Source organism: Coregonus clupeaformis, chromosome 27 (assembly GCF_020615455.1).
Source record: "Coregonus clupeaformis isolate EN_2021a chromosome 27, ASM2061545v1, whole genome shotgun sequence".
Lineage (NCBI taxonomy): Eukaryota > Metazoa > Chordata > Actinopteri > Salmoniformes > Salmonidae > Coregonus > Coregonus clupeaformis.
The window spans coordinates 5,174,652-5,200,622 of NC_059218.1; the positions used below are offsets into that span (position 1 = coordinate 5,174,652).

General features: G+C 43.7%; 1 pseudogene; it reads right to left on the minus strand.

Annotated features, from left to right (window-relative positions):
* The window catches only part of LOC121542171, a 49,374-nt pseudogene that overhangs the window by 17,850 nt on the left and 5,553 nt on the right, over positions 1–25,971 (minus strand).

The window sequence follows — 25,971 nt, forward strand, 5'->3', positions numbered from 1 at the left end:
CGTTGTATCTGTCATCGGCACCAACTCCACGAACTCCTCGGTGACGGTCAATGTGTCATCAACTCCGCGGATGAAAATGGCCAGTTGTGCAACATCTGTAATGTCCGTGCTTTCATCAATTGCAACCGAAAACGCAATAAATGACTTTACTTTTTGCTTCAACTGGCTGTCCAAATCCACTGAAAGATCGGAAATCCTGTCTGCAACTGTGTTTCTTGTCAGGCTGATATTTGCAAAAGCCTGGTGCTTTTCAGGGCACACAATCTCTGCTGCCTTCATCATGCATGTTTTTACAAATTCACCCTCACTAAATGGTTTTGAAGCCACTGCGATTTCATTAGCAATGAGGTAGCTAGCTTTCACTGCAGCGTCACTGATGTCTCGGCTGTGAGTAAACACAGACTGCTGTTTCTTCAGACCCACCAACAGTTCATTCACCTTCTCTCTTCTCCGCTGTCCTTGAAAGTTGTCATATTTGTCGGCATGAAGACTCACATAGTGGCGACTGAAGGTTATATTCTTTCAGCACTGCAACATGCTGTGAACACACCAAACACACAGCTTTCCCATTCAATTCCGTGAATAAATAGAAGGATGACAATTTTTCTTGGAACACTCTGCACTCTGCGTCCACTTTTCTCTTTTTTGACAGAGACATATTGGGGCAATGAGGGTGCCAAAGCACATAATGTTAAAAGTAGAAGCCGTAATAAATATCGCGGGCAAAACAAAGTAGCTCATCCGGACTGGCTGCACTTGCTTGACCTATTTGCTCTGCCCCGGTATAAACAGTTTTCTTGCTTAACACAATTGCTATTGCGCCATCCAGTGGACACAATTGAAACAGCAGTTTATTTTATTGAAAAATTGCAGCTCATTTTTATACTTTACAAAATCATCTCGCGGGCCGGATTAAACCTGTTTGAGGGCCTGATCCGGCCCGCGGGCCGGACGTTTGACACCCCTGCTGTAGATAGTATACACAACCCTTGAATTATTTGCATATTTTGTTGCCTTACAGCCTGGAATTGCAATGCTTCACACTAAGGTTGCTCTCACGCTGTCATAATGGGGTCTGTGTGTGTGTTGTGTAAGGCTTACTGAGCCTGTCTCTCAGTAAAGATGCTGGTGTGTATGTGGGTCATGAGGTCTCCCCCGGGGGAGTACTCCATCACAAAGCACACGTAGTCCGCCATCTGGAAGCAGCCGGCCATATTCACCAGGAAGGGATGGTGGGAGGAGTTGATCGTCTCAAAGATCCTCTTCTCACACATTAAACTAAAATCACAGAAATGTACGCGAACACACACACACACGAAATAACCAACACACACACGGAAAAAAACACACACTATAAATAACAATAATAGTATATTTCAGGTGGAATGCAACTGCTAGCGTCTTTCTGATCCAGTTCCCTCAACCTGTGTTATGTCTAAATTCACTCACTGTTTGCGCTCACCTGTCCACTTCATCGCGTGTCACAACGTTCCCTTTCTTCAAGGCCTTGAAGGCATACAGTTTGCCTGACCTCTTGAACTCTGCCAGTAAGACCTTGTGGCAGTGGGGAGGAGGGAAGGATTTAGGTGCAACACACAGTAAACAGGGTTGTGTTCATTAGACACCGAACAGAAGAAAGCGGAATACATTTTGTTTTCCATTGCAAAATGTTTTTACTGATTACAACCCAGTGTAACGGAATAAAAGGTTCTCTCCTGAGGTATGAGGGCCTTACGTTGGGAGTGTGAAAGTACCTTTCCAAAGTGCCCTCGTCCCAGAACCGAGATGAAGTTGAAATCTTCCATTTGCATCCCACCATTCTCTTTCGTCTTGAACAAAGAGCGAAGAAGGAGGGAATGTGAAAGATGAGGGAGGGGGGAGGTTAGATAACTAGGTAACAAACACCACTTCCAGTCCTGAGGGTACTTAAATAATAAAGTAGTGGATTTCAGTTACTGGTGTGTTTGTGTGTAGGAGGTGGTTATAGTGAGTGAGAGGGACATACTTAGGAGTGGACTGAGGTCTTGGCTGGGGTGTTGGCCTGTTGTCCTGAATTAACTTTGGAGGACTGAGGGAGGGAAAGGAGAGAGAACAAAAATAACCATGAAGACAGACATTTGATACTCTAGAGAAAGATTAAGAAAGTGGACGAGCCCCTAAACATTGTGCAACTTCGCTGGGAAAGTGAGACCATAGAAATAGAATGGCTAGAATCAAATCCTATTTTTAGGACTGAAACTATGAGCGGAGACTTTGTAATGATTAGAAAAACAACAACAATTTCGGACAGTCATTAACTATAGTACGGTGCATTAGGAAAGTATTCAGACCCTTTGACTTTTTCCACATTTCGTTACGTTACAGCCTTATTCTAAAATTGATGAAATATGTTTTATTCCTTCACACAATACCCCATAATGACAAAGCGAAAATAGGTTTTTAGAAATGTTGGCAAATGTATTATGTTGGCAAAATAAAAAAAATGTTGGCAAAATAAAAAACTGAAATACCTTATTTACATAAGTATTCAGACCCTTTGCTGTGAGACTCTAAATTGAGCTCAAGTGCATCCTGTTTCCATTGATCATCCTTGAGATGTTTCTACAACTTGATCGGAGTCCACCTGCGGTTAATTCATTTGATTGGACATGATTTTGAAAGGCACACACCTGCCTATATAATTCCCACAGTTGACAGTGCATGTCAGAGCAAAAACCAAGCCATGAGGTCAAAGAAATTGTCCGTAGAGCACCAAGAAAGGATTGTGTCGAGGCACAGATCTGGGGAAGGGTACCAAAAAATGTCTGCAGCATTGAAGGTTTCCAAGAACACAGTAGCCTCCATCATTCTTAAATGGAAGAAGTTTGGAACTACCAAGACTCTTCCTAGAGCTGGCCGTCCGGCCAAACTGAGCAATCGGGGGAGAAAGGCCTTGGTCAGGGAGGTGACCAAGAACCCGATAGTCACTCTGACAGAGCTACAGAGTTCCTCTGTGGAGATGGGAGAACCTTCCAGAAGGACAACCATCTCTGCAGCACTCCACCAATCAGGCCATTATGGTAGAGTGACCAGACGGAAGCCACTCCTCAGTAAAAGGCACATGACAGCCTGCTTGGAGTTTGCCAAAAGGCACCTAAATGACTCTCAGACCATGAGAAACAAGATTCTCTGGTCTGATGAAACCAAGATTGAACTATTTGGCCTGAATGCCAAGCGTCATGTCTGGAGGAAACCTGGCACCATCCCTACGGTGAAACATGGTGGTGGCAGCATCATGCTGTGGGGATGTTTTTCAGCGGCAGGGACTGGGAGACTAGTCAGGATCGAGGGAAAGATGAAAACCTGCTCAAGAGTACTCAGGACCTCAGACTGGGGCGAAGGTTCACCTTCCAACAGGACAACGACCCTAAGCACACAGCCAAGACAACGCAGGGGTGGTTTCGGGAAGTCTCTCCATGTCCTTGAGTGGCCCAGCCAGAGCCCGGACTTGAACCCGATCTAACATCTCTGGGGAGACCTGAAAATAACCGGACAGAGCTTGAGAGGATCTGCAGAGAAGAATGGGAGAAACTCCCCAAATGCAGGTGTCCCAAGCTTGTAGTGTCATACCCAAGAAGATGCAAGGCTGTAATCGCAGCCAAACGTGCTTCAACAAAGTACTGAGTAAAGGGTCTGAAAACTTTTTTAATTTGAAAAAAATCTAAAAACCTGTTTTTTCTTTGTCATTATGGGGGATTGTGTGTAGATTGATGAGGATTTGTATTTATTTAATCCATTTTAGAATAAGGCTGTAACGTAATAAAATGTGGAAAAAGTCAAGGGGTCTGAATACTTTCCGAATGCACTGTATATAAATAGATATTTATTTATAATGTTCATGTTTAAAAATTATTTAAACTTTTTTTTTTTTCTGGTAGTCTCCTACCTGAAAGAGAGTGATTTGCCACATGGATTCTGATGTGGGGGTTTCCCCCACGTTGTTTCGCAGGGGCTTGGTGGGCCATTCTTCACTGAAGTCCAGTTTCACCACTGCAGAATCTCTGCAATGACAGAACTAGCCTTAAAACACAGCACATGATGGCCTCCTGGTCAGCTGACCTGTCAGGTGGCCCATCAGATGACCTGTCACCTGACCCTATAAAGATGGCTGCCGAGCACATCAAATATTCTTGGTTTGGCAGCCATTGGAGGACTTCACCAGTATGCGTCTCTGACCAAAGTGAGTGTTACCTTTGCCCATTCAACAGCCGGTAATGTTAAACATTATACCGTCTATTCACAAAGCTGTCTGTCGCCTGAGGGTAATTCCCCAGATGCTCCCCAAATGCTCTGTCTAAATGCAAATATGCCTCACACATGATAGTTTGGAACTTAATTATTCAAATATAAAAGATACATTTACTGTACACAGTTAAGGAAAGTTGCACACGGCTGTATTTTGAGGAACACCGGAAATGTGGAATGGAATGGTCCAATGGAAATTCGAGTGCAAGATGAGCGGCTACGAAAACAGCAAGGTGCAACTTTGCTAAACCTTCTGTATTTGAAAGATTATTTCTCGTGTGAGAGATTTATTATTTTTATAATTGATGGGATGACTAACTTAGAAAGAATGCATTCTTGACTGGGCTAATGTAGGTTGTGACACCTGGCAGGCTGTGATTGATGTGAATAGCTGTTTTGGGGGGTAAGATGAGATAGGGATTTGTATCTCACAGATACGAACACTGCTTCTTTGTGATCTGTGAACCTTCCTTGGACGTAGGAATGGTGTCTAAGGGAGCTGGCTCTTCTCACTATGACAGGTTGTTATGATATGGACTTATGCCTGGCAACAGGGGTGCATCAACGGATAGGCTGAGTAAGTCTAAACCACGCTCAAGTCTTTGCTCTGATTGGCCAACAGAGAGGTGGGAAACTCTCTCTGTCAGAGTATTTGAGCAACAATCTGAAACAATGGATTTAGTTCTCTGGGGTGCCCTGCGAGGTATTTCAGAGAGCCCGTATATACGAAACATCATATTTACCATTGAAGGTTTTTGCATTAATTAAATAACTAGTATATCTTAGAAGTCGTGTTGACCTCTTTTGTTCCTAATACCAGATTTGAATTGACGCAACTTTGACACTCGCTTATATGAAATGTAAGTTTGAAAGGTTAGCACTTTAGCTACATTGTCTATAGTCATGCTAATTACCGGCATTTACCACATTGCTAATCGATTGTAGAACTCAGCTTAAATCGGTCTATTACCATGCTACTTATGCCACTAATGGCCCTTTAATGTTTAGTATGCTTACAATGTTTGTGTATGAGCCTATTTAAGGCCACAGGGCCCATTCATAGTGGGGTAACTGTAGCCTTCTGCTTAGTGTATTGCCTTACTATTGTGTAAGCTTTTAATATTTCAGTTACCTTTATGTTATGTTCCATTGATGTTTGATGTAAACACTAATGCCTTCCGTCTATTGCAGAAACCATACGTTCATCTAGTCCTTATTAATGCCTTTTGCCCTCTGTGCTGATAATAAATGGTTAAACGTTCATGGTCTTGTCCACCTCACTCTCTAACTGGAGCCGAATTAGCGCTTAGCATCCACCCACAACTTAGTCTTTAGTCTCAGTACAGTAAAAACTTTACTCTAGCCTGGTCTTACAAGCGACTTCAGCAGTGTATGCATTTCAGTTAAAGTTGGTCTTCTGAAGAGGGGGCCAAGGTGTACCCCCACCTTACCCTAGTGGAGGAGGGGTGGACATGGCCATCTTCTCCGTGGAGGGGGGTGAGGTGACTGATGTCGGGGGGGCTCATGGTCTGCAGAGAGCCGCTGCAGGGGGGCAGAACGCTCATCATCAGACGGCCCCACGTGGCAAAGTTCATGATGTGATGTCATTTTCAGTGTGAGGGGTTAGGGATAGCCGGAAAACCAATGCCCTAAGCTAACGAGGTGTGCTGAGGCCAGGTTGTACTATAGGGTAAAGCTAGAGACGTTTGATTGGTTTTCCATGTCATATTGGAACATGTCCGGAACGTATACCTTCTTCTTTGAGGAAAATGCACTTCTGTCTCTGCAATTTGGGATGCCGCTCTATGACAGGATGTCACCTTCAAGTAAACAGTAAAACAATGGGTAAGTGTGGTTGTCGAATCAAATATAAAGTATACTGGTGATTATTGTTGTGATCAGGTAGCATAATCTAAGGGATGGTGTGAATTTCAAATCAAACAATGTATAATGGTGATTGTGACCATGAACATGGGTGATGTCTAATGATTGTGATATAAATTGGTGCTTGACATGTCTAGTGATCATGACGTAATCCCTATTGGTCATTGTAACAATGACTGACTATGTCTAATGGTGATTGACATAATACTGATTGTGACATGTATATAATAGTGATTGTGACATCATGCCTAATGGTGATTGTGAACATGTCTAATGGTGAATGTGACAACCGTGATTGTAACAGTCAGGTCCATAATTATTGGCACCCAAAAAAGACTGTATAATAAATTCAGAGCTATATTGTATGCCAATTTTTTTTATGTATTGTTATACAATTGCTTAGAGAAAGGGTGTTTAACAAGTAATAAAAAGATAGGGGTCAGTTATTGACACCCCTGTTTTCAATACTCTAGCACCCTCCCCTCGCGAGGATAACGACAGCCTTTGTCAAAAATGTTTTCAGATTGGAGAACATGTTGGGTGGGATCTTAGAACATTCCTCCATACAGAATCTTTCCAGATCCTTGATATCCTTCGTCTGCTCTCATGAACTGCCCTCTTCAATTCAAACCTCAGATTTTCAATGGGGTTCAAGCCCGGCGACTGAGATGGCAATTGTTTTTTGTTGTTGTTGTGGATTTTGATGTGTGCTTCGGGTTATTGTCTTGCTGGACTATCTATTTGCAGCCAAGTGTCAGCCTCCTGGCAGAGGCAACCAGGTTTTTGGCTTAAATGTTCTGGCACTCGTTAAAGGTCAACGGCATCATGAACTTTACCAAGGGCAACAGGATCAGTGAAAGCAAAATCACCCCATATCAAAGATGCACAACCATATTTTACTGTAGGTATGAGGTACTTTTCTGCATATGCTTCTGTTTTTCGACGCCAAACCCACCACTGGTGTGCGTGGCCAAAGAGCTCTATTTTCAGGTCTTCTGAACACAGCACTGCCTGAAGTTTGATAAATGGCACTTAGATGGGAACCGGTGCTTTGGTCAGATGACATGAAAATAGAGCTATTTAGCCACGCACACCAGTGGTCGGTTTGGCGTTGAAAATCAGAAGCATACGCCGAAAGATGGTTTGTTTGCCCTTCCGTGTCACTTTATACACCTAAGATCTCTGCTAAACTTAGATTTACATGGTTTATCCGTCTCTCTGACTGCGATAACCTAAGAACAAAGTTGACTACAAATAAAGTTGCCAATGTCTTTGCAAATGATACAAACGTATAAAAAATATGCTTCAAATGAAAACCGAGATGACTGCATTAAAATAAGCAGAAGGATATAGGCCTATTTAAATCATAGTGAAATACATTTCATGTTCAATCGAGTTCAATTTTGCTACTTGTACGCTACTGTCTCTAATTTGTCAATACAGGGCATTCGGAAAGTATTCAGACCCCTTGATTTTTTCCACATTTTGTTACGTTACAGCCTTATTCTAAAATTGGTTACATTGTTGTTGTTTTTTCATCAATCTACACACAATACCCCATACTGACAAAGAAAAAATTATTCAGACCCTTTACTCAGTACTTTGTTGAAGCACCTTTGGCAGCGATTACAGCCTTGAGTCTTCTCTGCAGATCCTCTCAAGCTCTGTCAGGTTGGATGGGGGGCGTCGCTGCACAGCTATTTTCAGGTCTGTCCAGAGATGTTCGATCGGGTTCAAGTCTGGGCTCTGGCTGGGCCACTTAAGGACATTCAGAGACATGTCCCGAAGCCACTCCTGCGTTACCTTGGCTGTGTTCTTAGGGTCGTTGTCCTGTTGGAAGGTGAACCTTAACCCCAGTCGGAGGTCCTGAGCGCTCTGGAGCAGGTTTTCATCAAGGATCTCTGTACCTTGCGCCGTTCATCTTTCCTGACTAACCTCCAGTGGTCGGTGCTGCTGAAAAATATCTCCACAGCAAGATGTTGCCACCACAATGCTTCACCGTAGGGCTGGTGCCAGGTTTCCTCCAGAAGTGATGCTTGGCATTCAGGCCAATCTTGGTTTCATCAGACCAGAGAATCTTGTTTCTCATGGTCTGAGAGTCCTTTAGGTGCCTTTGGCAAACTCCAAGCAGGCTGTCATGTGCCTTTTACTGAGGAGTGGCTTCCGTCTGGCCACTTTACCATAAAGGCCTGATTGGTGGAGTGCTGCAGAGATGGTTGTCCTTCTGGAAGATTTTCCCATCTCCACAGAGGAACTCTGGAGCTCTGTCAGAGTGACCATCGGGTTCTTGGTCACCTCCCTGACCAAGGCCTTTCTCCCACGATTACTCAGTCTTGGTGGTTCCAAACGTCTTCCATTTAAGAATGATGGAGGCCACTGTGTTGTTGGGGACCTTCAATGCTGCAGATTTTTTTTTGGTACCCTTCCCCAGATCTGTGCCTCGACACAATCCTGTCTCGGAGCTCTAAGGACAATTCCTTCGACCTCATGGCTTGGTTGTTGCTCTGACATGCACTGTCAACTGTGGGACCTTATATAGACAGGTGTGTACCTTTCCAAATCATGTCCAATCAATTGAATTTACCACAGGTGGACTCCAATCAAGTTGTAGAAACATCAAGGATGATCAATGGAAACAGGATGCACCTGAGCTCATTTTGGAGTCTCATAGCAAAGGGTCTGAATACTTAAGTAAATAAGGTATGTTTTGTATTTTTTATACATTTGCAAAAATTCTAAAAACCTGTTTTCACTTTGTCATTATGGGGTATTGTGTGTAGATTGAGATTTTTGTTTTGTTTTTAATCGATTTTAGAATAAGTCTGTAACATAACAATATGTGGAAAAAGGGAAGGGGTCTGAATACTTTCTGAATGGACTGTATATTTCATGGTGTAGCCTAACGTGCGCAACGATGTGCCAAATCTGTGATTTAGTGCATTTTTATTGGGTAAGCATTAGAATAAGCAGACTCAATATTTGCAGCCTTAGGCGCTAAGAAAATCAGTCAATTGAAATAAATAAATTAGGCTCTAAACTATGGATTTCACATGAATGGGAAAACAGACATGCATCGGTTGGTCACAGATACCTGGGCGTGGATCAGAAAACCAGTCAGTGTCTTGTGTGACCACCATTTGCCTCATGCAGCGCGACACATTTCCCTTCGCCTAGAGTTGATCAGGCTGTTGATTGTGGCCGGTGGAATGTTGTCTCACTCCTCTTCAATGGCTGTGCAAAGTTGCTGGATATTGGCGGAAACTGGAACACAATGTCGATCCAGAGCATCCCAAACATGCTCAATGGGTGACATATGTCTGAGTATGCAGGCCATGGAAAAACTGGGACATTTTCAGCTTCCAGGAATTGTGTACAGATCCTTGCGACATACGACGTGCATTATCCTGCTGAAACATGAGTAGATGGTGGCAGATGAGTGGCATAACAATGGGCCTCAGGATCTTGTCACGGCATCGCTGTGCATTCAATTTGCCATCGATAAAATGCAATTGTGTTTGTTATCCGTAGCTTATACCTGCCCATACCATAACCCCATCACCACCAGCAAACCGCTCGCCCACACGTGGTCTGCGGTTGTGTAGCCAGTTGGACGTATTGCCAAATTCTCTAAAACAACGTTGGAGGCGGCTTATGTTAGAGAAATTAACATTCAATTCTCTGGCAACAGCTCTGGTGGACATTCCTGCAGTCAGTATACCAATTGCAAGCTCCTGCAAAACTTGAGACATCTGTGGCATTTTGACAAAACTGCACATTTTAGAGTGGCCTTTTGTTCCAAGCACAAGGTGCTGTGTAATGAGCATGCTGTTTAATCAGTGGCGGCTGGCCGATAGAGGGCGCTAGGGCGCCGCCCCCTTAAATAAAATTATTTTAAAAAATAAAATAAAAAATAAATAAAAATAATAATAATAATAAAAACATCAGTATGTCAATATTTGTGTGTTTGAAATATGGAATGCACACAGTAATATGTGTAAGATATGATAGAAAATCATATTCGCAACCTTTCCTCTGCCTGTCAAACGCCTCGTCAGCTCTGGGCGATACAGAAAGTGCCCCGAGGAGGCGGGTCTACGTAGCAGTTAAGCCAATTGCTAATTTAAGATATGAATGTATGACATAAAATGTAGCCAATCAGCGATCTTAAATCGAATCCAAGGAGGGCGATTATTTTATCGCCCAAGCTCGCCCCTGATAAAATAAGGACCGGGCTCCAGTGGCGCCATTTTTACTAGACGACAATGGCGAGCGCAAAGCGTTACTCCTCCAAGACCCAACCCTAACTCGGTGAAATCTCTCCTCCAAGATCCGTTTGAGAGGAGAACTTTGTCAGAGAAAGTTCGGGTGAAAGAGCTGGGCCCAGATCAACCTGACCTCTCAATCAGACAGCAGGCTAGCGAGAAAGGGAAGCAGTATATGCGCGGCTTCTCCCGTAGCTGGTACACCAGGAAGGCTTGGCTAGCTGGGTGCACTGATGCTAATGCTTTATTTTGCTTTCCGTGCTTGCTTTTTTAAAACGACGGGGTCAGATTCAGCATGGACAGGTACCGGAGTGAGGGATATGAAGCACCTGTCAGAGAAGGTAAAGAAACATGAGAACACCAGGGCACACATGGACAACTCTGTAAAGCTAGCTGTATTAGGAAGGGTGAACATTGCTACGCAGCTGGATGACGGCCACAGGATTGCGGTGAGGAAACACAATGAGGTGGTGGATAAAAACAGGTACATTCTATCCAAAATTATCGATTGTGTGAAGTTCTGTGGGGCTTTTGAGTTGGCCTTGCGTGGGCACAAGGAGACTGACTCCTCGGACAACCCCGGCATTTTCCGGGGCTTAGTGGATTTTGTTGCCTCCCTCGACAGTGTGCTGGAGGAGCACCTGAAGACAGCTACCGTTTTTAAGGGCACGTCAAAGACGATACAGAACGAGCTGTTGGACTGTATGCTGTCAGTGCTTAAGGATTACATCCTGGAGGAAGTAAAGAGTGCTGATTTTATCGCCATTCAAGCTGACGAGACGACTGACGTTTCCACCCACTGCCAGTTGGTGCTTGTGATACGCTACATCGATGCTAAAAGTAACGTCCAAGAGCGTTTTTCGAGTTCATTTTGATCGAGAACGCAACCGCCGACACCATCGCTACAGCGCTGCTGGAGAGGCTCAGCACCATACTCTCACATGGACAAAAGGCCAAACTTATTGCCCAGGCTTACGACGGAGCAAGTGTGATGAGGGGAGCCACCGGCGGAGTGCAGCGTAAAATAGTGGATGTGTACGAAAATGCGCACTACGTCCACTGCTATGCACATCAGCTGAACCTCATCATGCAGCAGGCTACTTCACGCATCCCCAGGATCGGCACTTTCTTTTCCGACCTTGCAGGATTTTCTGCTTTCTTCTCCAGGTCTCCCAAGCGAACCACCGTGCTTGACGAAGTGGTTGCGCATAGACTCCCCAGAGCCTCTACAACACGGTGGAACTTCCACAGTCGCGCTGTAAACACTGTGTACGAGTACAGGGATGACCTCCTAACGTGTTTCCAGACCATCAGAGACTCTGGGAACTTTGATGCCCCGACTGTCAGAGAGGCGGGGGGCTTTGTGAGGATGCTCGAAGACGAGGCTTTCTGTTTTTCCTGGCACTGTTCCACAAGATCATGCCAAATGTGGACATGCTTTTCAGCCAGCTGCAGAAGAGGAACATCGACCCTATCTTCATTAAAGCACTTGTCCAGAGGTTCACAGACAGCATGCTAACAATCAGGTAAATAACTATATTTACTATTGGCTGATAAAGATGTTGTTAGAAAGATGAATAGTTCACTTACAACAGTTTAAAAGCCTAAATGTGTCTGGTCATCAAAGTGAGTGATTATCATAGAGCCGTCACAATTATATTTGTTTTAGTATTTTAAAAGGAAAGAGAAGACACAATCAGACGTTGATAATAATGCAGGAAAGTACTACACAGTTTGTAATAATTATTCAGGTGTCCACCAGGTCAATTTCTAGAAGAGGCCTAGTTGTTATTGAAGATTAACTTTATTGCTAAGTGCACAGCAGAACAAAATGATGTTGCATCCCTCTCACAAATGTAATAGAAAAAGGCTTTAAAACGTAATAACATCAGTTAATTATGTACATCACAGGTTAAAAGCAGTTACTAGACATAGTTTGTGTGTATATACACACTATCTGTCTGTCTGTCTGTCTATATATATATATATATATATATATATATATAAATAAAAGTCACTGGTTGTGTGTTGAGGGGGAATTACAGTGAGTTAAGAAGTCTGATTGCAAGTTATCAAATTAAACTTTATTTTTTGGACCCATGGCCTCAATTCCCTCTTTGTGTGGGGACAGCGCATCTGACGAGCAGCAACAGCCCATCAAGCGACGGAGGATGCTGGGACCAGGAGAACAACAGAGGTTGGCTATAGAGGTAAGTTGTGATGTAATTGTCAGTGTTTCCCCCTAGAACTTTTTTTCAGGCCTGGTAGTATGTAGCCAAAACCCTGAACAATCAGCACCTTGGTAATCATATACTTGAGTTGGACATAGGCATGTGTCAGTCAGGATCACTTGCATCAAAATAGCTTAATTGCAAATTAAAGCTGATGATGTATCTTTTACAGGTATGTGATACCATCCTGAGTCATGCCAAAGAGAGGTTCTCCTTCACCCAGCACCTCATCAGCGCAACACTATTGCACGGAGAGTTGTTCCCACAACACAGTGTGAAGTTCCCCGATACAGCGCTTGAAACAACCGTGGAGGCGTACCCCATGTTGAACAAGGCCAAGCTCAAAACCGAACTGTCCCTCATCTATGAGAACAGTGAGTTCAAGGCTTGTAGTGGTGCAGTGCCCCTGTACCAGTTCTTCATGGAGAACAACCTTCAGAGCACTTTCACAGAGACTGCCAGCCTCCTCAAGATCCTCATCACCACACCCATGACAACTGCTGAGTCAGAAAGGTGCTTCTCTACACTGAAAAGGATCAAGACCTTCCTGAGAAACAGCATGACACAGGATCGCCTGAACGCTCTGGCCATGCTCTCCATGGAGAAGAAACTTGTCAGGGACATTCCTGACTTTAATCAAAGGGTCATTGAGAGGTTTGCCACTCAGAAGGACAGACGGGCAAAATTCCTGTACAAATAAGATGACAGACACACACACACAGAGCAGCTCTGGCCGCATGTTTCTTTGTATATAGTTGACCTTAGCATAAAAAATCCAGTTATATATGGTACTCTAGAAAGTCTTAATAGTGTCTTTGCTAATATTACTGTATATACAGTGGGGAAAAAAAGTATTTAGTCAGTCACCAATTGTGCAAGTTCTCCCACTTAAAAAGATGAGAGAGGCCTGTAATTTTCATCATAGGTACACGTCAACTATGACAGACAAAATGAGAAAAAAAATCCAGAAAATCACATTGTAGGATTTTTTATGAATTTATTTGCAAATTATGGTGGAAAATAAGTATTTGGTCAATAACAAAAGTTTCTCAATACTTTGTTATATACCCTTTGTTGGCAATGACACAGGTCAAACGTTTTCTGTAAGTCTTCACAAGGTTTTCACACACTGTTGCTACTATTTTGGCCCATTCCTCCATGCAGATCTCCTCTAGAGCAGTGATGTTTTGGGGCTGTCGCTGAGCAACACGGACTTTCAACTCCCTCCAAAGATTTTCTATGGGGTTGAGATCTGGAGACTGGCTAGGCCACTCCAGGACCTTGAAATGCTTCTTACAAAGCCACTCCTTTGTTGCCCGGGCAGTGTGTTTGGGATCATTGTCATGCTGAAAGACCCAGCCACGTTTCATCTTCAATGCCCTTGTTGATGGAAGGAGGTTTTCACTCAAAATCTCACGATACATGGCCCCATTCATTCTTTCCTTTACACGGATCAGTCATCCTGGTCCCTTTGCAGAAAAACAGCCCCAAAGCATGATGTTTCCACCCCCATGCTTCACAGTAGGTATGGTGTTCTTTGGATGCAACTCAGCATTCTTTGTCCTCCAAACACGACGAGTTGAGTTTTTACCAAAAAGTTCTATTTTGGTTTCATCTGACCATATGACATTCTCCCAATCCTCTTCTGGATCATCCAAATGCACTCTGGCAAACTTCAGACGGGCCTGGACATGTACTGGCTTAAGCAGGGGGACACGTCTGGCACTGCAGGATTTCAATCCCTGGCGGCGTAGTGTGTTACTGATGGTAGGCTTTGTTACTTTGGTCCCAGCTCTCTGCAGGTCATTCACTAGGCCCCCCGTGTGGTTCTGGGATTTTGCTCACTGTTCTTGTGATCATTTTGTCCCTACGGGGTGAGATCTTGTGTGGAGCCCCAGATCTAGGGAGATTATCAGTGGTCTTGTATGTCTTCCATTTCCTAATAATTGCTCCCACAGTTGATTTCTTCAAACCAAGCTGCTTACCTATTGCAGATTCAGTCTTCCCAGCCTGGTGCAGGTCTACAATTTTGTTTCTGGTGTCCTTTGACAGCTCTTTGGTCTTGGCCATAGTGGAGATTGGAGTGTGACTGTTTGAGGTTGTGGACAGGTGTCTTTTATACTGATAACAAGTTCAAACAGGTGCCATTAATACAGGTAACGAGTGGAGGACAGAGGGGCCTCTTAAAGAAGAAGTTACAGGTCTGTGAGAGTCAGAAATCTTGCTTGTTTGTAGGTGACCAAATACTTATTTTCCACCATAATTTGCAAATAAATTCATAAAAATCCTACAATGTGATTTTCTGGATTTTTTTTCTCATTTTGTCTGTCATAGTTGACGTGTACCTATGATGAAAATTACAGGCCTCTCTCATCTTTTTAAGTGGGAGAACTTGCACAATTGGTGGCTGACTAAATACTTTTTTCCCCCACTGTATGTTGTTTTGTATCAATTAATTGTTGCAGTTCTGGAGCACATTAACAATTAGTCACATTTAGTATGATCATAAAATACTGTATGCTATTCTTCCAGTCAAAGGTTTGAGTTCATCCACTTGATATCCATTTCTATATTATACATCCTTTTATACAGTGTAAGATTTCCTATAAACTTTATAATAATTTCATGTTATTGTCCACTTTCCACTCTGTTCTGACAGCATGCCTGTTGCGTTGCCTGTTTACTACCAATGGTGAAAAGTTCACTTTAAATGCAAATGAAAGGCTTGGGTTTGTGTAATATGTTTTTGTGTAAGAATGCCTCAACTTTTTAATATTGGCATTAAATAATTACTGAATGTTTCACTGAGCACTGCTGTCCTGCAGTTTGTGTTAAAATATATCGCGATGGTTACAGGAAAAAAAAAGTATGGCACAGCCCCACCGAGAATATTTTTCACCAGCCGCCACTGTGTTTAATCAGCTTCTTGATATGCCATACCTGTCAGGTGGTTGGATTATCTTGGCAAAGGAGAAATGCTCACTAACAGGGATGTAAACAAATGTGCACAAAATATGAGCGCTGCGATGAAACTGGCTCTCATGAGGACCGCCACAGGAATGGAAGACCCAGAGTTACCTCTGCTGCAGAGGAAACGTTTATTAGAGATACCAGCCTCAGAAATAGCAGCCCAAATAAATGCTTCACAGAGTTCAAGTCACAGACACATCTCAACATCAACTATTCAGAGGAGACTGCGTGAATCAGGACTTCATGTTCGAATTGCTTTAAAGAAACCACTACTAAAGGACACCAATTAGAAGAAGAGACCTGCTTGGGCCCAAAAACATGAGCAATGGACATTAGACCGGTGGAAATTTGTCATTTGGTCTGGAGTCCAAATTTGAGATTTTTGGTTCCAACCGCCGTGTCTTTGTGAGACGCGGTGTGGGTGAACAGATGATCTCTGCATGTGTAGTTCCCACTGTAAAGCATGGAGGAGGAGGTGTTATGGTGTGGGGGTGCTTTGCTGGTGACACTGTCAGTGATTTATGTAGAATTCAAGGCACACTTTACCAGCATGGCTACCACAGCATTCTGCAGCGATATGCCATCCCATCTGGTTTGGGCTTAGTGGGACTATCATTTGTTTTTCAACTTGACAATGACCCAACACACCTCCAGGCTGTGTAAGGGCTATTTTACCAAGAAGGAGAGTGATGGAGTGCTGCATCAGATGACCTGGCATCCACAATCCCTCGACCTCAACCCAATTTAGATGGTTTGGGATGAGTCGGACCGCAGAGTGAAGGAAAAGCAGCCAACAAGTGCTTAGCATATGTGGAAACTCCCTCAAGACTGTTGGAAAAGCATTCCAGGTGAAGCTGGTTGAGAGAATGCCAAGAGTGTGCAAAGCTGTCATCAAGGCAAAGGGTGGCTATTTGAAGAATCTCAAATATAAAATATATTTTGATTTGTTTAACACTTTTCTGGTTACTACATGATTCCATATGTGTTATTTCATAGTTCTGATGTCTTCAATATTATTCTACAATGTAGAAAATAATAAAAAATAAAGAAAAACCCTTGAATGAGTAGGTGTGTCCATACTTTTGACTGGTATTGTATATTTAAAATGTCTAAAGGTGATATTAGTGATTGTGACATGTCTAATGTTGATTGTGAAATTAAGGGCGCTACTGACCTCAGCAAAGAGCATGCCCTGGGGCTCCAGGTAGAGATACATGCCGTAGCGCTGGTTGTCCAATAAATCCTTGACGCAGGAATTTGACTGAACACAGAGCCCCCCAGTCCCGCTAATACACCCCAATCTCCAGCTCCCTGGACTGGACACGTTAGTGGTTTTTAGAATGTCAGGGGAAGAACTGTAAAAAGATATGCGGGGATAAGGGACCATCTTTAACAGATTGCAACAAGGTCTTCCCTTATCTTCCTCTACAAGAAAAACCTGTTTATCTCGCTTCCCTTGAAATAGCCCCAGCCAGACGCTTTCAGCAGCACAATCCAAAAAAACAGCACAGCACGACTCAGCTGTGACCTTTTAAGACCGAGGCTGAGAGCTTGGAACTAAAAGTAGTGTGTGCCCTCGCGCTAGGAGCAGCAGCTCAGCTGAAAGTAGTCTTGGAGCTGAATCATGTCCCCATGTTAGGCTTTTGGAGGCAAGGATTGAGATTAGTGGAAAATGTTTAAGGATTAGCAGTGGGATTACAGCTGCAGAGTGGGAGTGGAGGCGTGAGAGATGGGTGATTGCTCTCTGCTACCCAGCAGCAGAGACTCTGGATGGCCACGATGACAGTTTCTGTCTGAGCACTCTGGAGCTTGATGGTTGCAGCTGAAGCTGATTAGTAGTCTATCTGGAGATTATTAAGGAGGAAAGCTGCAGGCACGTGCACGTGAGTGCGAAATGGTCATGTCTGTAGCAGACTGCTTTCCAACAGCAGACACTTAAATCCTACCCCTCTTGAATACTTACTATCAATATGGGGGGGAAAAATTTCCTTCCAACTGAAGATTTAAGCATTGATGAGACGAGTGCCATTGATAGATCAACTGGGGGTGGAGAGGGGGGGGGGGGGTCTGGGGATCTAAAGCTAATTCCGTGCATTTTTACACAATTTAACATGGCAACTCTAGGATGTTATCTGAGAAAATAACTAGAATGCTTGAACTGCTCCTACTAGTGCTAAACAGAACACTGACCCATTCCAGCTCGATGCTGAAGCTCTGGTCCCAGGTGTCCTTGCTCAGAACTCTCCAGTGTGTCCGGCCAACCATCCTGTTGTCCACTTTTAGCACTGCACTGATCTCCGCTGTAGACAACATACAGTGGGACAGATAAATCAGTCAGTACACCTCCACATACACACACTGGCTGTTAGATCATATACAGTGCATTCAGAAAGTATTCAGACCCCTTGACTTTTTCCACATTTTCTTACGTTACAGCCTTATTCTAAAATTGATAAAATAGTTTGTCCCCCCTCATCAATCTACACACTATACCCCATAATGACAAAGCAAAAACAGGTTTTTAGAAATTATTGCAAATGTAAAACAAAACAACAAAAAACGGAAATATCACATTTACATGTCGGAAGTTTACATACAACTTAGCCAAATACATTTAAACTCAGTTTTTCACAATTCCTGACATTTAATCCTAGTAAAAATTCCCTGTCTTGGGTCAGTTAGGATCACCACTTTATTTTAAGAATGTGAAATGTCATAATAATTGTAGAGAGAATGATTTATTTCAGCTTTTATTTCTTTCATCACATTCCCAGTGGGTCAGAAGTTTACATACACTCAATTAGTATTTGGTAGCATTGCCTTTAAATTGTTTAACTTGGGTCAAATGTTTCGGGTAGCCTTCCACAACCTTCCCACAATAAGTTGGGTGAATTTTGGCCCTTTCCTCCTGACAGAACTGGTGTAACTGAGTCAGGTTTGTAGGCCTCCTTGCTCGCACACGCTTTTTCAGTTCTGCCCACATATTATCTATAGGCTTGAGGTCAGGGCTTTGTGATGGCCACTCCAATACCCTGACTTTGTTGTCCTTAAGCCATTTTGCCACAACTTTGGAAAAAAGCTTGGGGCCATTGTCCATTTGGAAGACCCATTTGCGACCAAGCTAACTTCCTGACTGATGTCTTGAGATGTTGCTTCAATATATCCACATAATTTTCTTTCCTCGTGATGCCATCTATTTTGTGAAGTGCACCAGTCCCTCCTGCAGCAAAGCACCCCCACAGCATGATGCTGCCACCTCCGTCCTTCACGGTTGGGATGGTGTTCTTCGGCCTGCAAGCGCCCCCCTTTTTCCTCCAAACATAACGATGGTCATTATGGGCAAACAGTTCTATTTTTGTTCCATCAGACCAGAGGACATTTCTCCAAAAAGTAAGATCTTTGTCCCCATGTGCAGTTGCAAACCGTAGTCTGGCTTTTTTATGGCGGTTTTGGAGCAGTGGCTTCTTCCTTGCTGAGCGGCCTTTCAGGTTATGTCGATATAGGACTCATTTTACTGTGGATATAGATACTTTTGTACCTGTTACCTCCAGCATCTTCACAAGGTCCTTTGCTGTTGTTCTGGGTTTGATTTGCACTTTTCGCACCAAAGTACATTCGTCTATAGGAGACAGAACGTGTATCCTTCCTGAGCGGTATGACGGCTGCGTGGTCCCATGGTGTTTATACTTGCGTACCATTGTTTGAACAGATGAACGTGGTACCTTCAGGCGTTTGGAAATTTCTCCCAAGGACGAACCAGACTTGTGGAGGTCTACAATTTTCTTTCTGAGGTCTTGGCTGATTTCTTTTGATTTTCCCATGATGTCAAGCAAAGAGGCACTGAGTTTGAAGGTAGGTACATCCACAGGTACACCTCCAATTGACTCAAATGATGTCAATTAGCCTATCAGAAGCTTCTAAAGCCATTACATCATTTTCTGTAATTTTCCAAGCTGTTTAAAGGCACAGTCAACTTAGTGTATGTAAACTTCTGACCCACTGGAATTGTGATACAGTGAATTATAAGTGAAATAATCTGTCCTTAAACAATTGTTGGAAAAATTACTTGTGTCATGCACAAAGTAGATGTCCTAACCGACTTGCCAAAACGATCGTTTTTTACAAGACATTTGTGGAGTGGATGAAAAACAACTTTTTTAATGACTCCAACCTATGTGTATGTAAACTTCCGACTTCAACTGTAAGTCTCCAGACCCTTTACTCAGTACTGTGCTGAAGCACCTTCAGAAGTGATAACAGCCTCGAGTCTTTTTGGGTATGATGCTACAAGCTTGGCACACCTGTATTTGGGGAGTTTCTCCCATTCTTCTCTGCAGATTCTCTCAAGCACTGTCAGATTGCATGGGGAGCGTCGCTGCACAGCTATTTTCAGGTCTCTCCAGAGATGTTCGATTAGGTTCAAGTCTGGGCTCTGGCTGGGCCACTCAAGGACATTCAGAGACATTCAGGCCAAAGAGTTCAATATTGGTTTCATCAGACCAGAGAATCTTGTTTCTCATGGTCTGAGTCCATTAGGTGCCTTTTGGCAAACTCCAAGCGGGTTGTCATGTGCCTTTTACTGAGGATGTGGCTTCCGTCTGGCTACTCTACCATAAAGGCCTGATTGGTGGAGTGCTGCAGAGATGGTTGTCCTTCTGGAAGGTTCTCCAATCTCCACAGACGAACTCTGGAGCTTTGTCAGAGTGACCATCTGGTTCTTGGTCACCTCCCTGACCAAGGCCCTTCTCCCCCGATTGCTCAGTTTGGCCGGGCGGGCCAGCTCTAGGAAGAGTCTTGGTGATCCAAACTTCTTCCATTTAAGAATGATGAAGGCCACTGTGTTCTTGCAGACCTTCAATGCTACATTAAACATTTTTGTACCCTTACCCAGAACTGTGCCTCGACACAATCCTGTCTCGGAGCTCTACAGACAATTCCTTTGACCTCATGGCTTGGTTTTTGCTCTGACATGCACTGTCAACTGTGGGACCTTATAGACAGGTGTGTGCCTTTCCTAATCATGTCCAATCAATTGAATGTACCAGAGGTGGACTCCAATCAAGTTGTAGAAACATCTCAAGGATGATCAATGGAAACTGGATGCACATGAGCTCAATTTCGAGTCTCATAGCAAACGGTCTGAATACTTACGTAAATAAGGTATTTCTGTTTTAAATTTTTTATAGATTTGCAAAAATCTATAAAAACCTGCTTTCACGTTGTCATTACGGGGTATTGATGAGGATATTTTATTTATTTATTTTATCAATTTTAGAATAAGGCTGTAATGTAACCAAATGTGAAAAAAGCGAAGGGGTCTGAATACTTTCCAAATGCACTGGGATACTAAGATACTGGGTCGTATGATTGTATGGCTCTAATCCCAAAATGTCCATGATTTGTATGTTTATGGGAGTAATGAAAATGTTTTTTTAAATGTTGCATAAGACTAGTGTAGACTGGAGAGTTCTTCGGTCTTGGTGGTTTTTCCGTTGGTTCTGCGCCCGGAGAGACCGGCCCTCATGTTCAGGGACTTGGCCTCAGAGGGGCTGCCTGGGGTGGACGTGATGCTTGCCATACGGCAGTGGCCCAGCACCGACTCCTGCAGGTCCTGGCAGCCCATCAGATGCACCTCCAACCGCCCTGGAGAGGGGACAGACAACATACAGGGAATATTACTTCAGGAGCAGGCTTACTGCACTGAGAAGGTCATTAAAACACCATGTCCTTTGCTCCAGTTTATACAAGAGCATACACACATTTTGGAACATTTGAGTATTTTCCTTCAGGGTCACATCAATATATAATAGAACAAAAGATCAAATTGTACCATACAAAAATAAAACAATGAGACCAAACAAAGTATCACACACACATTTTGAATAGTTAACCAACACAGGAAACCTGTGATAGTGGCAGGTTTGAAGGAGGAGGATGAGGAGCAGGAAGAGGAGGTGGAGTTGAGACGCTCCAGCTGCAGGCCCAGGGAGGGCGAGGCGGCACCCAGGGTGAGCTTCTCCTTGATAGCAGCGCACTTAGGGTGGTCCCCGGGCAGCTCGGTTAGACGGCGCTCCAGAGGCAGACGTAGCAGGTCCAGCTTCTGGCATGACTCCTGCAGCCTGGCCTGGGCCTGGAGAACACTCAGTCACATACAGTGAGCTCCATAATTCATTGGACAGTGACCATTTGTTTGTTAATTTGGTTCTGTACTCTAGCACTTTGAGTTTGAAAGGATACAATGACAATGAGGGTGAAGTGCAGACTGTCAGCTTTAATTTGAGGGTACTTTCATACATATCAGATGAACCGTTTAGAAATGACAGCACCTTTTGTACATGGTCCCCCCATTTTAAGGTACTACAAGTATTTGATAAATTGGCTTCACAGATGTGTGTCGTTAGGCAGGTGTATTCATTTGTGTCGTTAGTGAATGCAGGAGAGCTGTTGATGAATAGTATTGATTCTAGACTTTGCTATTGCCTTTGGAGGTTGTTGTTGGGGTGTGACAACATGAGGAAGACAGCAGTGTCGATGCAAATGAAGCTGGCCGTCATAAGGCTCAGAAATGAAAATCAATCAATCAGGAACATTGCAAAAACCCTGGCCATGCCCAAGTCAACAGTTTGGTTCATTATTATCAAGAAAAGAACAACCAGTGAACTCAATTATGTCAAAAGACCCGGTAGACCGAGGAAGACCACTGTAGTGGATGACCGGAGAATACTCTCTATGGTGAAGAAAACCCCCCTGACAACAGCCCAACAGATCAAAAACACTCTCCTGGATGCAGGTGTAGATGTGTCAAAGTCTACCATACGTAGAAGACTACATCAGCAGGACTACAGAGGGTACACTACAAGATGCAAACCACTTATAAGCCTGAAGAACAGAAAGGCGAGATTACAGTTTGCTAAAAAGCACCTAAAAAGAGCCCCAAGAGTTCTGGAAAAAAGTATTGTGGACAGATGAGACAAAGATTAACATGTACCAGAGTGATGGAAAGCGGAAAGTGTGGAGAAAAATAAGAAATGCCCATGATCCAAAGCATACCACCTCATCCGTGAAACATGGTGGAGGGGGTGTTATGGCTTGGGCCTGTATGGCTGCCAGTGGAACAGGCTCACTTGTCTTCATCGATGATGTGACTGCAGACAGAAGTAGAACAATGAATTCTGAAGTCTACAGAAATATTTTATCTGCTCAGATAAAACCAAATGCCTCCAAACTCATTGGACGGCACTTCATCATGCAACAACACAATAACCCTAAACATACTGCTAGAGCAACGAAGGGGTTTTTGATGGCCAAAAAGTGGAAAATCCTTGACTGGCCGAGTCAATCACCGGATCTGAATCCAATTGAACATGCATTTTACATGCTGAAGAGGAGACTGAAGGCAATAAGTCCCCGAAACAAGCAGGAACTGAAGATGGCTGCAGTACAGGCTTGGCAGAGCATCACCAGGGAAGATACCCAGCGCCTGATGATGTCGATGCATCGCAGACTTCAAGCAGTCATTGCATGCAAAGGATATGCGACCAAATATTAACAATGATTACTTTATTCTACATTATGTTAAACTGTCCAATGTTTTTTTGATGCCCGAAAATGGGGGGTACCATGTACAAAAGCTTCTATAATTTCTAAACGGTTCATCCGACATGTATGAAAATACCCTCAAATTAAAGCTGACAGTCTGCACTTCACCCTCATTGTCATTGTATCCTTTCAAACTCAAAGTGCTAGAGTACACTGTCCAATGAATTATGGAGCTCACTGTACATGAGCACACACACACACACACACTTTTAGAAATGTCTTTGTGACCCACCAGGTACTCATAACGAATGTTTCCAGACAGGAAAACATTAACTAGGTGTCTTAACCTGCAACCCAAAAATAATCAGACCTGCATTAACCAGATCTCCTCTAAAAGACCTCACTTATATCCTGGTGCCCACCAACCTCTGCCAGTGCCCGGCGGTCCTGCACCTTGCGCCCCACCACAGGTGCTTGACCACGTTCCTGGCCCCCTCTGCCATGGCAGCCTCGATCTTCAGGTGGTGCCGGCACTCAGCCACACGTAGCTCCAGAGGACTGATCGTCTCAGAGGGTCGGCCTGCAGGGACCAATGAACAAACACACAGAAATGGCACCGGGAAAGCAAACAAGAACTGGGAAAAACACTACTGTACAGTCACACACATACAACCAAAACAATGACATGGCAAAGGACAAACAAGCTCGCTCACACACACACACACACAGGTCGGGTGCATCTCACCATCTGTCTCTGTGGCTTCCCGCTCCCCCTCTCTGGCGTGAGTGACTTTGACAATCTGCATGCGGAGCAGCTCAATCTTGGTGCAGCTGTCCTGAAGCATCTGCTGGGCCGTGGACAGCATCTTACGGTCCTGGGGAGGGTAGACCAGACACAGAGTTCTACGTCAATGATACGCATCTAGTGCACAAGTCAACCATGTCGTGTACCTCCCTCCTTTAGTCCGTGATAAAGCAGCCCTTAGCAGCATTGGACACTTGCATCAGTCTTTGTGCCCTTATTCATTGACATGCATGGTGATAGCATGCACCCATCACCACTTCCCTGGCCTGCATTCAGTCAAAGTCCAAGACAGCATGACGAATTGGGATCAAGCTCTCTTGAGAGCTCTGCCTAAAGTTTTAATTGACAGCTCGGTAAGCCTTTACATTGCCTGGCTACCCAAACTCCTTGCTCCAGCCGAACGCTAAGCCGCGCCCACAGACGTTAGTTTCTTCTCCGCAGTGATTCTGGATCTGAGTAACCCTGCCCATTTCTAGAACGCAAACACATTCTAACTATTCTGATTGGTCCCAGAAACTGATGGGTTGTGCCAGAGCCACAACACACGTGGGTAAAGTGGCGTTTGGAAAATTCGTCATTGGCTTTGATACTCTGATTGGTTAGAGATTATCCAAATCGCTGATGACTTTTGTACAACACCCCTCATTTTGACGTCACCACAAACGACTTCAACGATGGCAGTCCTACTGAAGTATGTAGCGAACATAGAGTAGCGGGAGAATTCAGTTTGAATCGTCAGGCAAGCCTTTACAAGCACCATTTGCATTTGTATTTCTATTAATTATGGATCCCCATAACAGATTTTACAACATATTAAGTGTGTGCCCTCAGGCCTCTACTCTACTACCACATATCTATAACACAAAATCCATGTGTACAAGTGTGTATAGTGCATATGTTATCGTGTGTTTGTATGCATGTGTCTATGTTTGTGTTGCTTCATAGTCCCCGCTGTTCCATAAGGTGTATTTTTATCTGTTTTTTAAATCTAATTTTACTGCTGGCATGAGTTACTTGATGTGGAATAGAGTTCCATGTAGTCATGGCTCTATGTAGTACTGTGCGCCTCCCATAGTCTGTTCTTGACTTGGGGACTTTGAAGAGACCTCTGGTGGTATGTCTTGTACGAGCTGCGTGCCAGTTGTTCAAACAGACAGCTCAGTTCATTCAACATGTCAATACCTCTCACAAATACAAGTAGTGATTAAGTCACTCTCCTCCACTTTGAGCCAGGAGAGATTGACATGCATATTATTAATGTTAGCTCTCTGTGTACATCCAAGGGCCAGCCGTGCGGCCCTGTTCTGAGCCAATTGCAATTTTCCTAAGTCCCTCTTTGTGGTACCTGACCACACGACTGAACAGTAGGCCAGGTGTGACAAAACTAGGGCCTGTAGGACCTGCCTCGTTGATAGTGCTGTTAAGAATACAGAGCAGCGCTTCATTATAGACAGACTTCTCCCCATCCTAGCTACTGTTGTATCAATATGTTTTGACCATGACAGTTTACAATCCAGGGTTACTCCAAGCAATTTAGTCTCCTCAACTTGCTCAATTTCCACATTATTCATTACAAGATTTAGTTGAGGTTTACGTTTTAGTAAATGACTTGTCCCAAATAAAATGCTTTTAGTTTTTGAAATATTTTGGACTAACTTATTCATTGCCACCCATTCTGAAACTAACTGCAGCTCTTTGTTAAGTGTTGCTGTCATTTCAGTCGCTGTGGTAGCTGAAGTGTAAAGTGTTGAGTCATCCGCATACATAGACACACTGGCTTTACTCATGTCGTTAGTAAAGATTGAAAAAAGAAAGGGGCCTAGACAGCTGCCCTGGGGAATTCCTGATTCTACCTGGATTTTATTGGAGAGGCTTCCATTAAAGAACACCCTCTGTGTTCTGTTAGACAGGTAATTCTTTATCCACAATATATCAGGGGGTGTAAAACCATAACACAAGTTTTTCCAGCAACAGACTATGATCGATAATGTCAAAA